Source organism: Tiliqua scincoides, chromosome 1, assembly GCF_035046505.1.
Source record: "Tiliqua scincoides isolate rTilSci1 chromosome 1, rTilSci1.hap2, whole genome shotgun sequence".
Classification (NCBI taxonomy): Eukaryota; Metazoa; Chordata; class Lepidosauria; order Squamata; family Scincidae; genus Tiliqua; species Tiliqua scincoides.
The window spans coordinates 125,661,360-125,675,997 of NC_089821.1; positions in this window are offsets into that span (position 1 = coordinate 125,661,360).

Genomic DNA, 14,638 nt, shown 5'->3' on the forward strand with positions numbered 1-14,638 from the left:
TGTTTGCCTCCAGCAATGAGAATTCAATGGTATACTGCTCCTAGACATGGAAGTTCAAGTTAGTTATCATGTTGATCAATTGCTACAAGTTTTCTGGACGGACTTTCTCCAAACTCATGCATAATTTTGTAAGCCTTTATGCATAATTATGCACAAACTCATGCATAATTTTATAAGCCTTTATCTTTTATAAGCCTTTATGTCTCCCCCCCCTAAAAGAGCATAAACCATGCTGCATGTATGGTACAGCAACAGAACCATTCCATTAAGAACAATGTGCTGTTAGAATGCTTTACTCAGTTTCATAGCAAGGAGAATCTCATTAACAAATTAATGACCCAGTCCTATTCGGGTGCCACATCAATGGCCCATGGACACTGGCACAAATGTCTGTCATATTTCAAGCCCATTTTAAGCCCATCCTGGCAATGCCACACCAATGGTGCATTGATGCCAAAGCAATAAGGGCCAAACGCCAAGCCTGTCCTGGCAAAGCAACATTGGTACAGCCCTTCCCAAGTAATACCCCCAGTGTCCATGGAAACACCAACAAGCCAATCACTGAATCCAATCAGCCCCAACACTGGCAGCCAGAGAAGCAACATAGCAGCACGTACCACCCCAAACTATGGGGAGATGTCCCAAAGATACTGCACACAAACCTACTTTGTCTAATGGCATAACAAAATGCTTACCCAATGATCCATCCACTAGGACAGCAGCTCAGTCCTATCCCCCACCATTGGCACTGATGCATCATGCTGGGAGAGTGCACACTGCACCCAATGGGGGGAGTGCAATCAGACAGCCAGCAAGAGGTAAGGAAAAGTATTCTTTACTTACTCCCCATTTTGCTGCCTGATCATCTATGGGTCTCCTCTTACCTATACCAGCCATTTGGCTGGCATATATCTGTGAAGAGGGGCAGGGCAGCCTGGGAACAAAGGGATAGGATCTAGCGCATGCTGCTTCTGCTGGCGAGAACCACTCACTCCTTCTCTCTCCCTACCCATGCATCCCCCTGATCTGCCCTGAAACAATCCGTGCCCTCTCTGCCACAAACTTACTAGCGCCAATAGAGGCTTCTGGAGCTACTGCTGTGGGCACTGTGTTGCACAGATGCCCATCTGTGGCAGTAGCCCCAAAGTGTGCAATGGCAGCCTGGCTTTCACATCACCATAAAGGACCTTGCGCTGCCAGAATGCAAGTGTATACAATGTGGAAATTTTTGAGAGTCTAGTGTCTCTTAAGTAGGCATAACGTATTTGCCCATTAGTCCAGCCAGGGATATTTGGAGAAGCATTTTGCCAGAAACCATCAATTCATTCACCCACCAGACTAATAACCTTGAAAAAACCGAACATGATGATGGAGAATTATGAAGTCACTTACGATGGAGGATTTTTTGCTGTTGTTTACTGTTTCCCAGTGGATCACTTTGGTATTTAAAATGAGCTTCATCTATGGTGATTAGCTTACTTATTTCAAGACAGCTATGGAACTGAATACATTTAAACAACATCAGTGCCTGCTATTTAAATCTCTCTTGCCTGTTCTTCCCCCACTGTCCTGAGTGGGTGCATCTGAAAAAAAAATGGCAACCTGACTGGTTCATCCTATATAGGATATGGACTCATTTTGTTTGGCAGGCTGTAAAGGCTAATTGCTAAGGTTGCAGCATCCTACCCAACCAAAAAAGGTTGCGTTTTTAAAGTTACGCGGATGAGATGTTCAATAAACACACCCTCTTTACTACACATCCATTATTGCCTCCTTTGGTTATTCTATTTTACTGTTATCAGGCAAGGCTGACATCTTAAAGATGAAAAGACCTGGAAGGAAGGGAATGAAAATTTGTGGTGGAACTACCTTCTAAAAATAGCTGCATTACAAACAAAAAAGCAGATTAAAAACAATTTCAAACACCCGATTGTCTCCACACTCTCATCTATTTCTTGTAGTGTGATATTAATAGATCACACGACAGCAGGGATAGGGATAATAAATGTATTCTCATTCACATAAGGGAATGGCAAAATGACTTACAAATGCAGACATAAATAATGACTCCCTGTGATCATCGGAAACTATGTTACAGGGAGTGAAATACCTTGGCTCTTTTAACTGTAACCTAACATGTTAGATTCAATCGTTTTTATTTGAGGCTGTGGATAGATTGAGTGATCAATCTCTATTACCTTGGACTGCCCCCTCCCCTTCCACCCTCATGGGGCCATTTTTCTTCTTACTAGACATTTCAGTTCATTTCCCTGAGCCATGTTCAGCTTAATAGCTGAATTGAAAGACTATTTTTGGAGGGGGGGACATTCTCGAGTATCCACCAGGACGAGGCAAGACATAAGACAAAGTACTGAGAAGGGGTCAGGAAAAAAGACATAATCTAAGGTTGTGGCTCAACATTGCATCTAGCACAAAAACCACAAGGCCTGGCTGATCAATGTTGTATTTTTCTAGCATAGGTAAATTGCTTCAGATTTAAAAATAATAATAATAATAATTCTCTGTTTCCACTTGGTTGAGTCACAAACAGGTATTCCCTGGAGAAATGGAATGAGGACCCTGCAATTAACACTCTGGTTCCTGCAATCAGAGTGCCCATCACTTCCTTAGCAACCACTTGGTCTCTATGGTATCCCGAACCCTCCCTCATTTAACTCCCCTTCTATGCTGCATGGTGACAAAGGTCAATGTGGAAGTCTGACTGACACTCCACCCTGGGATGCCACACGTCTCCATTGGTGGAGCTGACAAACCATTGCAATAGCAGCTAAGAGGCAGGGCGGGCTAAAAAGAGAGCCATTAACTTGGTGAGACAACCCGAGCTGTTTGCTTTGCAAGAGTACCGAATGAATGACAAACTAAGTGCTGCTCTGCTGGCCTTCTCTGCTCTAATAGTCTTCCGTGTGAGGCTAATGAACTTTCTCTTTCAACTCCACTGAACCGCGTTCAACAGCAAATATCCCTTGTGTAAAATCTTCTTGTGATGCAGCTGCCAAAAAAACAATAAGAATGTCATTGGTGAGAAGAATGGTCCAAAGGACACCTCTGTGCTCTCCCCCCCCCCCCCAGTAGACCTATCTTTCTACAATCAGTGTGTTCATACAGGCACAAACAATTGAAAAGGACACAAAATAAGCCAGCTCACTGGAGTTGAGGCCTTGGAAAGAATATGCGTGGTGGTAGACCCAATCTAAATCCCAAAGAGGTTAAAAAGCAAAACAGCTCCCAAATTTGAGCAATGTCTTCTTCATTCCACTCTTTTCCACTTGATGACCTTCTGCTCTCTCTCAGGAATTAAAGAGAGACAGTATCCAACATGTTTCAATACCATCCCTTTGTTTGGTATTTGAAAAGTCCAGGAATCTGCCTGGTTATATTCTTGCCAGACTGCAAGATGCAACTTCTAGCAGAATATAGAGGTGACAAGAGCATCTGGAGAACTTGAATGTTGTTGCCTCCAGTGGCATAGCTAATGATTGTGTAAAATTTTCTGGTTAATTGGCCATAACTTTTGATAGAATACAGATATTCCAGTGCAGTTTGTTGCATTGCATTCTGCATTGAATTACCTTTCCAATGATGTATAACATGATGGTATTACTCATACATACCAAGGTTTCCACAATTTTGGTCACTAGTGTCAAGCTCAGCTTGTTGCCCCCCTAAAGCTTGATGTTTGGTGCAACTGCTACCCCCTGTACCCTCTTAGCTACACCACTGGTTGCCTCTACATTCTTAATGCCTTTTGGCTGAAAAAAGGACAGCCCAAGAAACCTGAAAATGTGCGGGCAGTGGAACTTCCCTCGTTCTTCACAGTAGCATTTTCAAATCTGACTGAAGCTATTCCAAGAGGTTTTTTTTCCCCCAGCATGATGTAATGCTGGAAATTCTTGGAGGCCCTGCTAACATCTCCAGGAATCAGACTGCTTTCAGTAGTCACTTTGAAATTGATGATAATTCCTGGAGACACCGGGCCAGTCTAGAGGTTTGGGAACCCTAGTTCTCAGTGACATGGTAAATCTGTGTCTGGGCTGTACCACAGCAGGCTGTAGATACAGACTAAAATGCCTGAATACTTGATCACACAATACATTCCAGCAGTAGCATAGCTAGAGGGGAGTCACGGCACTAAGTTTTTGCAGGTGCCTGAATGCACCGTGCCAGTGCACCCACCCCTTCCGGGAAGTGAAAGCAAAACGGAGATGTCTCTGTTTCACTTTCACCACCCAGAATGGCTCTAAAGGGGAGGGGGAGGGGATGCTTGCATGGCATATTCAGGTGCCCACAAAAACTTAGCGCTATGACCCTCTTCTAGCATGCCAGCCAGTGCAAGCCCAAGACCTCTTAATGCTTGAAGTGGCATGCCAAAGGTTGGCTCCCTTGCCTGACGGTGTGCCAGCCTCTGCTCCTCCCACTCTCCAATGCTCTAGCTCAGCACTCTGTTTCCTCAACATTTCTTCTTTCTCTTCATTCACCTCTTGCTTTTCTAATCCAGGAAGTGGAAAGAGAAAGTGGAGCAGTGGAGGCAGGCAGGCAGGCAGGCAGGCAGAGATGGGTGCCCCTCTTCACCAATCTGAGGCAACCACTTCTGTTGGCCTCATGGTTGGGCCAGCCCTGATTCCACCAGGCAGAAAACGAGAAGTCAGGGAGAAGTGCTGTAGAGTAGCTTTCTTCACCACATATGAATTTTCAGTGTGCCAAGATTCATCCCCTCCTCCAATTATTGCATTACAAAAGCTCTCACGTACAGTTTGAAGTGGTAGAATCCAAGTTTACAACCTCACTGTGAGCTAGGCCTGAGTCATAACTGTGCAAGCTAGACATGCTTACTCAGAAGTAAACCCCACTGAGTTCAATGGGACTTACTCCCAGGTAAGCATATATAGGATTGCAGTCTAACTTTCTCTGGTTATGCTATTATATGTCAGCCTCCAACAAGGAAATAGCTGCCCCATCTCCATTCCTATTGCTGGCTGGACGGCAAACCCTCCATGGCTAATTCTGGAACTGAAGTCTGAATAAGACATTGTACATGATGCTGTCGTGGAGTTTCTGGGAGTTGTAACTGCTGGGATGGAGCATATTGCTCAGATCCAAATAGTAATGATTAAGCATCACATCAACGCAATGCTTTGCAAACTGGGGCGTCATGACGCCCCAGCCTGCGGGCCCTGGCCCCTTCCCCCTTAAGGGGTGGGGGCAGCCTGGAGGCAGGGAGGAGGCAGCGGTGCAAGGTGGGGCACGATCACTCCGCATCTACTTTCACTGCAGCAGGGAGCCTTGCTGCAGGTCACGACGGGCTCCCCGCACCCCCGGGAGGCTGCAGGGGCTTGGGTACATGTACCCAAGCCCCTGCAGCCCCCCTGAACGGCGCAATCCTGGGGATCACGCAGCTGCCTTCCCCCACCTCTGATGCCTCCCCCCTCCCACCCACACAAGAACTTAGTGGCTCTCCCAGAGAGTTTGAGAACCACTGCATCAACGTGTTTCCAGAATTACACGGAGGGTGGATAGGATCAGCGATGCCAGCACTTTCTATCTTTTTCTTATTGGGAGGACATCAATTCTCCATTTGCCTAATTGATTCATATAACACAGACAATCTGAGTGCTGTATTCTGTTTGCTGATTGCTAGGCAAACATTATTGAAGTGTCAATATTTGCTCTTTTCCTAGAGCCATCATCGCTTGAGAGGCTATAATTCACAAGGGACAAGGCTGTGGCTGCTCTGCCTTCACTGGATATGGAAAACAGCTGGCAGACTATTTAGATCTTTTAAAAAGTCTTCTACATTGGAATGAGAGAAGGATCAGTGAAAGCTCACTGCAGGAGATGTTGGACAGATCCCCATGCCTGATTTTTCAGCAAGTATCACACAAATTACTTTGCAATTTCAGGTACGAGAATGGCTTATGACTAATGTCCTACTGGGAATGCATCATGATCCAACTCACAGGACGGGAGCTGCCCTTTTAAAAAAAAATTGTCATATATTTAAAAATCGTATAACTATTTTCTTTATTTAAAACACATATATCCCACCTCTTTGTGTGCGGCACAAACTGTACATTAAATAGAAATCCACAAAACTAACATGAAAGCCTAAACCACTTTTTGACCAAAGGGCCGTCTCAAATATCTGGCACAGTGTTGAGGGCCAGAAAAAAAAATTAAATATAAAATTTAAGTAAATACATTAGAGATGGAATTTAGATGAATGAATAAATGAATGAATGGGCTCAAATGTCCAGGATTTCTCCAAGCACCAAGAAATAAAGCACATACTTAAATGGACCCCCATCCCCCCACCCTATATGCACAATTCTGGTTGTCTGGTTGGTCAGCTGGGCCAGAGGCTCTCAGGGGATCAGAGGCTGGCTGCAGGCCGGATAGAGGCTTGCATCTGGCCCGCAGGCCAGGGTTTGGAGACCCCTGGCCTAAACTCATGCCAGTCCCTGTCTAGGTAGCTAGAGTTGCACTATGTAAAATAAGCTGTAATTTACGACTCATGTGTTTGACAGGAGGTTGTGTGTGTGTGTGTGTGTGTGTGTGTGTGTGTGTAAAATCCAGTTTCTTCTCCCCTTCAAACAGGAAGTGGTTATGATTGCTGACAGCTTTGTTTACAGAGCTATGCATGTGAAGCTTTGGCTACTGGATCAAACTAGGGAATTGTACACAGTTATGCACAAGGTTCCTTATTAAGTTTGGTATACAGATGCAGAGAATTCTGCTTCCTAGGTGGATAAGGGCAAGCAATTAGAAAAAGGAAAAATTCAGCAGCTCTACTAAAAAGGATTCTTATCTCCTACTCAGTAGCCTAGTTAACAAACACATTGGAGCAGAGTAAGCCAGAAACCCTTAAATCGCATGTGATGACAGTTATACCTGTATAATCTACAAAACAAAAGGTTTTTTATTTTCATCTAAGCACCAGTGGAGATATGGCTAGACATGTCTTCTCTGGGATGTTATTCCATCATGAAGGGTCTACAACCATAAAACCTTGTTCTTTGCCACAGATGTTTGGACTTCTTGTTTTGAGAGAAAACAGAATAGGAGTTTGTGCTTAAGAAAACATTCTGAAACAATCACCCCACTTTGGTTTCCTCTTGGAGGCAGCCCTAAATGAAGCAAGGCCCCTCCAAAGCACCCCAAACTGAAGCAAAGCAGCTTTGGCTGGCCAACGACTTCATTTGGTTTTTCTCTCCCTTCTTTTTCTTCATCTCTAAAGCTGCCATCTGACGCACAGTTACCTGGGAGTAGCTGTGAATACAGTGTGACTTACGTCTGAGTAAACCTGTCTCGGATTGTGCAATTCGGGCTATGTTCCCCTATAGTGAAATACTGAGGGAAATTGGCCAATATCTTTGAAACATTTAACAGTGGAAACTTATTTGTCACGGATTACAAGAACGGAGCGAAACAGTTATTAAAAGAGTGTTTTTAAACTTCAGCATAACGTCTCCAAAATTGAGCCAACAGCTCTTGAAAATTCAAAAACTTTTACTACCAAGGCCTTATGTGTCTCTGCCTATTATTCCTAACCAAGTATGAAAATTATATACCTCATTGATGTTTGTCGTTCTGGCATTTTTCTTGGTGTTAAGCCCTTCTTTTGGTTTTCCAAAAACTGAATCCATCTGCCAGCATTTTTCCAATGCTATATAGACATTTCTAGCTTATAGTGCTTGGCTTAGGCCAAAGAATTATAGATTTAAATGGCTTGTTTATCTCTCCTTCTCCTCAATAGTCTCCGATCACAGTTTGTGCTTCCTACAAATGCATTCAGATTGCATTCAGCCCAGTTCTAGGGACTGGCTTAACAAGCTGTAGTGCAACCATGGACTTGCTTCTTCAACTACTCTACCACCCTCAGTACTCCCCCCACATTTTTGGTTCTGTTCAATGACATCACTGCTTCTTCCTTGCTGCTCCCTCACTTAGGAGTTACACTATGCCACCTTTAAATCATTCCTCTTTGTTGTGAAGTTCACTGGTCTGCCAAAGGCATCCTGCTTTCTCTGTAGCCCTTCCCCTTAGCCAAATGTGCACACACAATGCATCGCCAACCATTGCCCCACTTCCAGGGACTCAGCTGCATGTTTCATGTGCACATCTACAGTTCTCTCTCCCCTTCCCTTCACTCCTTGCCAAAGCTGTACTGTCAGGCTGTTCCTGCTCACAGCATGTGCAGTGTGCATCTGTGGCCTGGGGGAAAAGTGCAGAGATGGCCTGGTTGGATCAGGCTTGACTACTTGATACTCAAGTGATGACTGTGGCTAGGAGTGCATTTTTCAGCCAAGCGCAATACACCACTGTGCTCCTTTCTCTCGGATGCAGGTGTTCCTCTTGTCATGATCACTTTGATCTGCATTAATACATTTTACTGTATGCGTGGCTGCTTTTAGAGATGGTTCGGAAACTGTGACTGGCATAGAATTCTGTCACCTGCCTTGTAAAACAGCTATGCCATAGAGACCACAGTGCTTCCATTCTTAGCTGTCTGCATTGGCTGTTAATTTAATTTCTGGACGTCAGTCAAGGTCCAAGGTGCTGGTTTTAACCTTTAAAGTCAGAATGCCCTGGGCCTTCTGCATCTGAAAGAGGTCTTGCCACATGTTTCTGCCTGGGAAGGCAGTACTTTGAATCCTGGAGTTTAGATGAATGAGGACCGGAGACAGGGCTTTCTCCGTAGTTGTGTCCTACCATTAAATTCTCTAACCAGTGATCACCATTTAGTTACTTTCCTCTTTATTTTTTCATTGGCAAGTGAAGATCAGGTGGGTCAGACAGGCTTTTACCCCTGTTCTGAGCTGAGGTGGAAATATTTGCATTAATTACAATTGTGAATTGTTTGATTTAAAAAAAAAATAGTGATGTTTTTATGATTCTGCACATGTGTTATGACCTGTTATTTTGCTTTTTAGGTTGTAGTCCAATGCTTTTGGCACTAAGAGAGAAAAGTATATTAAGAATGAAAATCAATTAAAAATACATAGACAATAATAATACTGGAACTGGGCAGAGGCCTTGCTGCCAGGAAATGACCATGGCAAAGTGATAAATACACATGCACCCAGCCAAGGAACAATGGGACAGGGAGACAAAGGGGAAAGCATTCTGTATAGAGCCTTGTGAGATTCCCCTGCTATGGAGGCAGCCCAGAATTCATATTATTCTTGCAGTTATCTTCCTCTCTGCAGATCACTGATGTCAGAAGCTCCATACTAATTCATAGCATTTGTATAATTCTTTAGAAGTGTTTGGAGCAACTCACATACATTATCTTGCTAAACCTTAAGCTTATCCTGAAAGGGCAGTTCAGTATTATTATCGCCATACTGCAGATGGGGGAGGTGAAGGCTGAGGAATGGCCATTTACCTAATGGCCACATAGAGAAGCGGTGGCAAAGTTGAGATTTGGAACAGAGTTTTTCTGATCTACAGCTCAGTCTCTTATGCCACAGTCCTATGCATGTTTACTCAGAAGTAAATCCTGTTGAATTTAGTGGGATTGCTCCGAGGGAAGTGTGCCTGGGATTGCAGCCTTAGCAACTACACCACCCACTCGCCTTACACTTCACTTTGCACTTCACTCTTAGCTGCTATTTTACACTGCCATGCCCACAAAACCCCATCTAACACAGGAAACCTCAAGAGAGTGGCCATTTTCTCATACATCTCAAAGTCATTTCATGAAATCTTTCTCATGGGCATCATTGACTGAAGCATCAGTAAACATTAAGATGTCCTTTTCCCATTGCTAGTGCCTTTCTTTAGTTAATAACTGCACCTCTTCTTCCATACCTTAGACATAACTCTAGTACAGATGAGAAATGCCTCAACAGGGGATCAAAGGAAGAAGAGAACCAGTGGAAGAAGTTCAGTTTTCTATTTTATTTCATTTTATCATGGGTGCCTTAGAAGAGCTATTGCTCCACGGCAAAGCACTGCTTTACATGCAGAAGGTCACAGGTTCTATCCCTGGCATCTCCAGGTAGGGCTGGAAAATACCCATCTGAAAATCTAATTCCCAAGCCTCTTTCTTAGGCTTTATGGTTGCAAAAGAGGCTTGAGAACGTGGAGCACTGGTATACCTAGGCAGGTACCTAGGGCAGTCGGGGGGACAAGTGTCTCCAGGCAGAACAATTCCAGGAGTGCCGCCATACTTCCATCTACTGCCCCCATGGTATACACAATTTGAACAACAAGCAAAAAAATCCAGATGCCACTCTGAACGCTGCCCAGTTTTTTCACTTGTTTTTTTAAAGTGAAAGAAGCAGGCAGCAGCTCTGAGTGCCACCTATTTCTTTTGCTTTGGAAAATGAGCAAAAAAAGCTGGCACAGCTCTGAATGGTGGCCCTGGGTTTTTTGCTTGTTTTTTAAAGCGAAAGAAGTGAGCAACAGCTCTGAGCACCACTCCGAAAAACAAGCAAAAAAATGGCTGCTGCTTTGAATAGCCACCCATTATTTGTTTGTTTTCTAAATGAAAAAAACCAGGTTGTTTGTAGCAGTGTGCAATACTTCACCATAATTACTTCCAGGTCAGGCAGGAGGCAGCATTTGCGTTCCTGACCCCAGATGGCAGAAGAGCCAGGAATGCAACTGGTGTGTAGATAATTCCAAGGGAACAGACACCAGAAGAGCTCAGTGTCCATTAGACAGGGGTGTGTAGCTTTAGCCTTTTGCAAAGCATTTGCCCCACTTCAGGATTAGATGCTAAATTAGCCAGTCAATGGAAATTTGTCTCATTTAGGCAGCAATCCTATGCACGCTTACATGGGAGTAAATTCCATTGTCTACAGTGGGACTTCTGAATAAGATTGTACTGTAAAATCCGGTTGCAGAATTCAAGTTTTCTTCATGCAAAAAGTTTGAGTTTGAGTTTAGGTAGGTGCTTTCCTCATTATGAACTCTGGTCTAGTTAACTTGGATTTATATGTCTTTGGGTGGGAAATTGGAATGGTTTGCAGAAGTTTCCACAGCTGAACAATTCATCCATCAATATAATGTTCTTAAACGACTGTAAAATAGTTTTACATCTTATGTCCTGTAATAGCCATAATACTGCTGTTGGTTCAGCGTTCTAAGATGTTAAAGGTCATATTACGTGCAGTCCTAGGCCTGATGAAATATAATTATCCCAAGTAAATGGGAGCATAATCTGATCCATTAATTAGTGTTTGGAAAACTCTAGAGCCTATTTTTCATAGAGGTGTTCAACTATGTCTAGGCCAGGAGTATCCAAACTTTTCAGCAGGAGGGCCACATCATCTCTCTGTGTTGGGGGCTGGGATAAAAAAGAATTTACATTTCAAATTTGAATAAATTTACATAAATTAATATATTAGAGATAGAACGTATATGAATGAATGAAGGTCTTGCAATAGCTCAAGGCCTATAAAAGTCCTTGCACAAAGCAAGGCCAGCCTTTCCTTTACTGCTGCTGCTGCTGCATCACAGATGTGAAACAGCAAGCAGTGGAGGGATCCCTCATCCCACAGATCACATGAGAAGTCAAACAGTTGGCCTTCACACTGAGAGCAGTTGTATCAGGCTAGCAGGGACTCCAGCAAGTCAGAGGGCCAGAGGCTCATTGGAGACTGGGGGCTCCCTGAGGGCCAGATTGGGAGTCCTCAAGGGCCACAAGTGGCTCCAGGACTGGGGTTTGGGCAACCCTGGTCTAGGCTATACCACTTCAGATTGGTTGGGGGGGGGGAACATACATTTCTGAATGCTTTCCTGGGCAACAACAACAAAAAAGAAAAAGACCTCTCCGTATAGAAGACTACCTTATCAGAGAAAAGAGAGCCTAGTCTTGCCTTTTCACTGGCAAGGCAGTTTTCTACATTAAGGGAAATATATTGGATGGAAAAGATTTAGGGCCCAATCCTATCCAACTTTCCAGTGCCGGTGCAGCCTTGCCAATGGGGCATGCACTGCATCCTGTGGTGGAGAGGAAGTCACAGAGGCCTCCTTAAGGGATAGGAACATCTGTTCCCTTATCTTGGGACTGCATTGCAGCATCCATACCCTGTAAGATTATCTGATGATCATATAGTCTGCAGCAAACCTGAGGATTCTCTAATCATGGGTTGTTGCTGCCTTTATTCAGGGGTCTCCAAACTTTTTGGTCAGAGGGCCGCATCAAGTATCTGGCAGAGTTTTGAGGGCCAGAAAAAAGTTTAAATATAAAATTTATATAAATAAATTAGAAATGGAACTTAGATGTGTGAATAAGAGAATGGGCTCATTCATTCAACCTCTCTGGCCCTGAGAACACCTTCCAGATGCAACCAGAGCATAGTTCCAGTCCTGTTCTGCAAAGTGGGCCAGGGGCTTTCAGGGGACAAGAGGCTGGCCATGGGCCGGATAGAAGCTCGCCACAGGCTGCATCTGGCCCCGGGCTGGGGTTTGGAGACCACTGCTTTAGATCAATGATTAAAGCTTTTGTTATCTGTATCTTTGTGGCTGCATTTAATTCTTCATTCTTTTTTTGTGAATCAGAGCAGCCCAGATTTTGCTTATGAGAAAAGGTTTGGTGTCCTGAAAATATGCTGATGCCAGTATATTTGCAGTTGAATTCTGACCAGCTTCTGTTTGGTACCCTTAATGACAGGACGCAGTTCCATTCAAGCAGGAACGGCCAAACCCTTCAAATTCACCATCTTATGTCAGAGGTCCCTGATTAGCCAGGTGGTCATTTCTCTCTTGTTTACAGAGATGCAGTTCCGACATCAAAGGGAAAGCTGTTTCCCTAGTCTATCTAGGCACCAACAGTCCTGGAGACTGCTTTTGTCTTTGAAAAGAATTGCTTGACCTCAGGATGTTTTGCTTGCCTGTCCATTGTAGCCATCCCATCGTTTCCCACACTTCCTTCTTGGAGGTGGAATCTCGTCTTCCTCCTTTGGGCCTTTTCAACTGGAAAGAAAAAATGAAAGGTTGAAGAAAAAGGAGCTGATTACAGAGCTCGTGGGCCACTGAAGCATGGCATGATTGTTTTGTGGAGGTCTATAGCTTTATAGCAGTGTATCATTGCAGGGACAGTATCAGGGAGAACAAAGGGTCACTTTCAACCCTGAAGCCATGGCCTTTCTAAGGTCAGTCAGATAACACCTGCTCCTTCTACAACTCAGCTCCTGATTAACTACTTCCATGCTTCCTTGCTACAGTCAGAAAACAGTAACCCGTATCATTTTTGCCTATTACAGCAATCATGCCGCATAAAGTATTACCAAAAGGGCAGTCTTTGATTTCTTTAAAGATTCCATGGAGGCAAATGCCTAAGGCATGACCTTTCTCAAGGCAATCATTCCGTGCAAGGTTGCCAAATGTCCTGAACAAATGTCACTGGACAATTAAGGTGCCTCCCAGTGAAGGTCAGGCATGCCTGTGCCCTATTGGAATCAATGCAATGGAAGTTCACCATTAAACATTTAATGCTGCAATCCTAAGCACCTTTTCTAGGAAGGGAGTCCCATTCAGTTCCATGGGATTCCTTTCCAAATAATGATGCTGTGGTCAAGCTGACTTATTGGTTATTTCACTAAGGTTGCAATCCTATGCACACTTACCTGGAAGTAAGTCTCATTGGATTCAAGTGAGGCTTATTTCTGAGTAGGTATGCAAAGGATTTGGGTGTAAGACTTAAAAAAAAATTATATGTGTTTCCAATGTGAGCACAGTTTCAATGAACTTAAAACATACTTGCCTAAATTTTGCCCAGTTGTACCCTGAATATCTAGTAAGTAAAGGGTGTCCAAAGTTATACAAAAGACCAAAGTTGTTCAAAGTGATAGGGCCAGTGTTCACAGGAACCAATGGTTACAAGCCTCCATGTGACTGTCAGTACAATCCTAACTTGCACTGGAAGAGGTAGGCCAGGAAGCCTGCACTGTATCCAGCACAAGATTGGGGCTGACTGTGGCTCAGCCTGAGGCAAGGGGAAACTTTTTCCCTTATGCCAGATAAAGCAGCAGCAGCCCTAATGGGTCTACCTGAAAAAATGGTGCAGATCTGAGTAAAATGGAGCAGCCTGGAACTGAGCCATGTGGCCCGGGAACGAGGCTAGGATCCAGCATAACTTCCGGGTCCTGGCCCCACTTCCCATCTGCCCTGGGAACGCCTCCCTCCTGCCTCCTTCTCACCCCTTTGATCCCTGCACTGGCCAAGGTTGGCCAGCGTAATCTCACCTGCTGCCGCCGCCGCAGAGGCTGGATCTGGCCTCTGTGGGCCAGCGCACAGTGCACTGGCACAGCTTACTCCCACAGAGCCGCAAACCTGCTTATCAGCACGTTTGAGACCTTCCCGGGCTGGCACAAGGGACTTGTGCCAGCTCAGGACACAATTCGGATTGCGCCCTGTAGCAGGCACTGACTGCTTTTGCAACCTGCAGAGCAATCTTCCAGTCCTCTCTCACACTGCTGCCTCCTTGCATTCCCACCCACTTATCCTCTGGCAGCAGGCAGCTTCTTTCAGCAGCAAAGAGAAAAAAGGAATTTGCAGCAAAAGGAAGTGCCACCACTTCCTGGCTCCTTTGGCTGCTGCAAGAAGTAGCCAGGTGCTGTCAGATGATGAAGAAATCCCACCCGTCAGTTGGTAGTGCTGAGGGAGAAGT